This window comes from Solanum stenotomum, chromosome 6 (genome assembly GCF_019186545.1).
Source record: "Solanum stenotomum isolate F172 chromosome 6, ASM1918654v1, whole genome shotgun sequence".
Lineage (NCBI taxonomy): Eukaryota > Viridiplantae > Streptophyta > Magnoliopsida > Solanales > Solanaceae > Solanum > Solanum stenotomum.
This window is the reverse complement of record NC_064287.1, coordinates 7,219,754-7,226,169: the sequence shown is the minus strand read 5'-3', so window position 1 is coordinate 7,226,169 and position 6,416 is coordinate 7,219,754. Positions and strand designations below refer to the sequence as shown.

The 6,416-nt window shown below is 34.5% G+C and overlaps 1 pseudogene; it reads left to right on the top strand.

The window, feature by feature from the left end:
• Positions 1–4,775: 4,775 nt before the first annotated feature.
• Positions 4,776–5,820, top strand: LOC125868444 (uncharacterized; annotated as a pseudogene).
• Positions 5,821–6,416: the final 596 nt, after the last annotated feature.

Below are 6,416 nucleotides of genomic sequence, written 5' to 3'. Positions count from 1 at the left end.
ACTTTAGAATAACTTAAATAGGCAAAACGACGAAAACTAGTGAAAAACGTCGATTCGGGCGCGTCCCTGGCGCGCCGCGCCATTTTACTATTTTACTGGGACTCATTTCTGGCGCACTGCTGGCGCGCTGCCCCAGCCTTCTTGGTGCTATCGGGGCGCGTCACGCTAGCCTCCCTTCAGGCAAAAATTCAGACGAACTTTTGATCGCGTTATCTGACCCTAAACCATTTTAATCTAATTTTTTTTCCGAAATTCACTTTAGTTTCATGTACCCAAATCATATACACAAAATCTAACTCAAACAACTCAGGGAAACAACACTTAATCATCAAGAAACTCCTAAATCCCAACTCATATTCAAGAACGAAATCAATTCAAGAACAACTATCAAGAACATCAATTTCTCAATCATTTTAGGAAGAAAACACGCTGAAGTAAACATGCTTGGCGCATGGGTGAACTAATCCAATGCTATGTGATCTCGCATACCTTGTAGGGATCACCCCCGACGAAATCGACAAGCTAAACTCAACGATCTTGACGATTTCCTTGCTTCTCCTTCTCTTTTCTCCTCTTCTCTAAAACCCTAACTCTTTTCCAAAAGCGTAAAACTGACCCAGTTCAATTTAGACCCTTAATTTATTCACTAAAACGAATTAAAATAAAAGGGTAAGGAAAAGACCAAACTACCCTTCAAAAATCCGGATTTGGACTTTCCTTAAACCAACAACCCAACTTCCAAAGAGCATAACTCACTCATCCAAACTCGGAATCGTGCAAACTTAGCGGCGTTGGAAAGATCATTCCAAGAGATTTCCAACCATATCTAGAACTACACCTAAATCATCCTGAGCTAGGAGTTATGGTCGGTTGAAGGTGACCAAAACTCACTTTAACTTACTTAAAATTTTCCAGATTTCCTTATACTTTTCAAAAATGACTATTTCTAGATTTTAAACTTTTTTCTAGTTACGAGGTGTTACAATATCTCCCCCTTGGGAACATTCATCTTCTAATGAGATTACTCTTACTAGGCTTAGGGTGCAACATCAAACTTAAACACCCAACAAACAAATGCAAACAAACACATGCTCATTCATAAATTAGAGAGCACTAAGAAGAAAATTAGTACCTTGATCTGCACTTTCTTTGGATTCAAAGAGATGTGGATATCTCTTCTTCATGTCCTCTTCAGCTTCCCAAGTAGCTTCTTCAACAAATTGGATCCTCCAAAGGACCTTGACTGATGCTACCTCTTTTCTTCTAAACTTGCGAACTTGGCGGTCTAGAATCTAGACAGGAATCTCCTCATAGGATAAGCTATCCTTGATCTCCATGTCTTCAGTTGGTATGATCAATGAATCGCCCATGCACTTCTTTAACATGGAGATATGAAATATCGAATAAACCGCTGCTAATTCCTGTGGCAGCTCCAACTCATAAGCTACATTGCCAATCCTCTTGGCTATGCGATAAGGTCTAATATACCGGGGACTAAGCTTTCCCTTCTTACCAAACCTCATAACACCCTTCATGGGTGAAACTTTCAAATATACCCAATCATCTACTTCGAACTCTAACGCCCTTCTCCTAATATCAGTGTAGGATTTTTGACGAATCTGTGCCGTTTTCAACCTCTCTTGAATCACTTTCACCTTTTCCATAGCTTGGTGAACTAAATCTGGTCCTATCAACCTTGCTTCACCAACTTCAAACCATCCAATATGAGATCTTCATCTTCTCCCATAAAGAGCTTCATAAGGAGCCATTTGGATGCTAGAGTAGTAATTGTTGCTGTAAGCAAACTCAATGAGAGGTAGGTGATCATCCCAATTTCCTTTTAAATCAATCACACATACCCTCAACATATCTTCTAATGTCTGAATAGTGCACTCTGCTTGCCCATTAGTCTGAGGATGAAAGGTAGTACTTAAGTTCACCTTTGAACCCAAGCCTTTCTGAAAAGATTTCCAAAACTGTGTAGTAAATTGTGTACCTCTATCTGAAATATGGAGACTGGGACTCCATGAAGTCTTACCACCTCTTCAAAAGTATATGAGGACTATATATTCCCAAAGGGTTTAAAATATTTTTACATTTAAACAAGAAAGGAAACCTCGATTTCCAAAGAGCCTTCAGGCTAGTTTTCATAAAAGAGTAATTGCTTTCTAAATGAAGTAAGAGAGGAAACTTTGATTTCCAAAGATAGCCTTTGATCTAAGTTTTTGAGTACTAATCTCAAATCACAGAAAAAAGTATGTTTTTAAACGTAAGAGCTAATATTATATTTTTGGGAGTAGTATTGAGCACCGATATGGGGGAGAGTTCAAACAACTCACAACCCCTATAAACCATGTAGCCACCATGGGTAAAAAAGGGTCATACTTTTTAGATGATTCCTTTAGTTCTTTTTAGCATAGACTAGTGGATCCACTTAGTGAGTTAGGTTCTATACCCCCTGGCAAGGTATAGGACGGTCCTTGGCAGCGTGAGGTAAAACGTTGTATCATCACTATAGCTCTTAAGTGATGGTTGTCAGTTAGAGAAACTCCCACAACAATATTTTGTATTTTCATATACAAACAGAGTTCATATTGTATCTTTGCATATTTACAGAGTTATTATTTTATTTCTAAATATAGAGAGTTGACATCATGTTTTAAACAACTTTTCCTTATATTGCACTTGTTTTTAAACTGTTTTATATGGAGATGAGTTCAGTTATGTTGAGTTGAGTTGAGCCAGGTAAGTTTTTCAGTTCCTTTCAAATTCTTTTCAAGCTTAAGTTGTGTTTAGCATTCCAACTCGCATACTCGTACATTCAATGTACTAATGCCAGTTGGCCTGCATCATCTTATGATGCAGACGCAGGTAACCAGGATCAGCATCCAGCACATCATTGATCCAGTGAGCACTTTAGAGTCAGTTGGTGAGCCTCCTTGCATTTCAGAGGACTCCTTTTATTGCTTTCAGTTTTATTAGTAGTTCATTAGGATGTCGTGCCTGTCCCGATATCCATCTCAATTGTTTAGAGGCTTCATAGATAGACAGTCAGTTAGTTCATTTGTCTTTACTTTGTTATTGGCATATGTTCATAATTGAGTTGCCACTTTGGCTAAGTTAAATGTTATTTCTAAAACATTATGAGTTAAGTTTGAGACAGTTGAGTTATCTTGCATGTGAGTTCTTTTCTTAATGCTTAAAGTCTTCCGCTGAGTAAGTAAGTCAGGCCAAGGGTTTGCTTGGGGCCAACAATGGTTCTTGAGTGTCAGTCCCGCCTAGAGTGTAGGCTCGGGGCGTGACATAATTAGACTAATAAATTCTGACTATTTGATATTGCCGATTTTTCTCATCCCATGTTATATAATTACTCCAACAGAAATAAAAAAATATTATGATTTTATTTTTTAAAAAAAGTAAAACAAAAAAGATCAATAATATAAGGGTAGAATAAAAAAATTAAAAAGTTAGTTAGGAAAAAGGTAGAGAATAACTATTTTTCAAACTCGAAAAGATAGACAAAATCTTTCCTAATTTCGAAACAAACCCTCTCCCCTTTCTATTAAAATTCACATTCTCTCTTCTTCTTCGTCTTCCTTCTTATGCGGAAAAGGAAAAAAATAAGAACAAATCATTAATTCTGGAGAAGCAAGAAATCTTTTCTTTCAATGTACATATAATTTCTTATATTCACATAGGTAATTTACCTCATTTTTTGTAGATTTTTATCGCATTTTCATTTTCCAAAACCCCTAATTATTATTTTTTAATTAAACAAGGATTCAGGTTCACATTTCCTAATCCCTCTTTTACTTTCACTTTTTTATTGAAGTATTTGATATATATTTTTTTTGGTCTCAAGCTCCCATAATAGATAAGACTTATTCTACAAAAAATATAGGGAAAATACATAAAAAAAAAAAAACCTGAACTTGGCAGGAGAACTTACTTTAGTACTTTAACTTTATGGGTAGTTCATTACCCCCCTAATCTCATATCAAGTGAATTTAAATGAACCCAAATCACTGACATGACAAGTGAAAAAAATGCAAGCGCATTTGACAAAAAATTTAAAAGGAAAAAGATAAGTGGGTCCCGTTTTTCCCTTTCCGACCATCATTTTTCATTTTTCATTCTTCATCCTCCTCACACCCCACCATCCCACCCTTAGTTACTAGCAACCCCACACTTTCTTCTTCCCCACAACCCACCACCCCCTACCGCCTTTAACCACCCTTGCACCACCCCTTACTCGAAACACCCCCCTCCCCCTCTCTTTGTCCTTCTTCAAAACTCCCCACCCCATTTCTCCTTCTTCGAACTGCACACCCCCACCCTCTTTCTCCTACTCCAAACCTCCCCTCTTTCAACTATCATATTTCTTGTCTTTTTCTCCTTCATCGTTGAACCCCCACCATTTTTTTCTTTACTTCTGATCTTTCACTCATATTAATTTTCGATTTTAAGAAGAGGGTCTTCTTTTTTTCAAGTTATGAATCAAAATTGATATCACTAATTTTGAAAATTGAAAAGAGAAGATTGTTGGTGTTGAAAATTGTTGCTTCAAAATCAATATTTAAGATAGTGTTTGTATTAATGGTGATGAACTTGAATTTTTTTTAATGTAAGATTAATCCTCATTTTTTCCTATTTTTTTTCTTTCTAAAATTGTTAATAAATAAAAAGAAATAAAAGAAGAACTAAAAAATCAAAATTTAAATAAGTTTCAAGGTGGCGCTGGTGTGGCAGTGTTGTGGCGCTGATGTGTTGATGACATGGCGTGTGTGAGATGCACTTGCCACTGTGAGACTGATATCATAATCTTAAGGTGATATTAAATTCATTTCAAATGAGATTAGGGGGGCAAATAATTATCCGTAAAGTTAAAGTGCTAAAGTAAGTTATCCTGCCAAGTTTAGGTGTTTTTTTTATGTATTTTCCTAAAAATATATAATAATTTAGATACAAGAGATTCATATTGTCAACTCCTATTAATTTAGGTTTGAGTTATAATCAGTAATTTCTTTGTCTCAATTCATGTAGTATATTTTTGCCTTTTGATGGTTAGTTTGATGAAGATAAATTTAATTAGACCAATTCAATATTTGAAAATAAAAAAATTGTATGGTATGTGCTATAAATTACATTCTTCTTATGCAAATATGTATGTTTTAAAAATCTTAATTAAAATTTACATAATTTGAATCTTGAAAAATTAAAAATATTTCATTCACTGAAATAAAGGGAGCATATTTTCTTCTATTACCAACTTTTTCTAAATTTTTATTTCATAGAGAAGGGAATACACAAACCCTCAAAAATAAAACAAGAGGGAGAAGAAAAAAGTGAACGGTGAAGATAGGCCAAAGATGTAATGGAAGAAGTTGAAACGACGACTTAAATTTAATGGGTTAGCTGCTTGTTGCGGACCTTCATGGAACACAAGGGTATCTAACATGGTAGTAGAGGAAGAAGAAGAGACCCAATATTATGTAGATGAAGAAGAGCCCATAATGGAGCTCGACGAGTGAACTTGGCAATGGTGTTGGAAGCAGAACGAATGGTGAGCATGACTCCCACAACACAATTAAAGACATTGCTGATATTGTTTGAGGAGACGGACATAAATGAAGATGAGAAAAACAATAATAATAACAATAACATGCCACATAGCAAAAAAGAGAGAGAAATTGATTCAGTGTGTTGTGTGTGCATTGTGGACATACTTATTGTAGGATTTGTTCAAGAGAACTTTGGTTGAATAGAGGGTTGTGTCCTCTTTGCAATTGTTCTATAGATGATATTCTTGACATCTTCTAATATTAATTAATTCTTCTCTCATTTTTCTTCATTATTTTTTCTTTGATAATATGTTAATTGTCATTTATTTTCTTGGTTACCAGAAAGGAGAGTTGAAAATATTCCAGCATATCAATTAGTATTATACAAAAAAATTAAATATATACACCAATAAAATTTTATTAGTTCTTCATAGATAAATTTGAGATTTTTGATCCAAGTAAGATCGATTCAGAATCATGAATTTTTTTTCCTATCAGATAGAAAGAATTGTAGCATAAAATGTAGTTTTAAATAATTCCTTTATAAATCCTTTATCTATCTATATATATGAAGAAGAAATCATATAACGAAGGAGATTCTTATTTATACAAATAGCACTTCGAGTACTTATATTGTTTAGGAACTTTCTACGAGGGAAAGAAATGAATTGAAAAGGGAAAAAGAATATGTAAAATTAGGAAAAAAAAGCGATGTTGCTATTCTTAATCTTTGGAGTATGTTATCATATTCTGTCACACATAACATTTTACTTTACAAGTTTCATGGTCAGCATACTGTGTGTAATTCATATTAATGAATATATAATTTATAAATATTATTAGACGTTGTAAGTA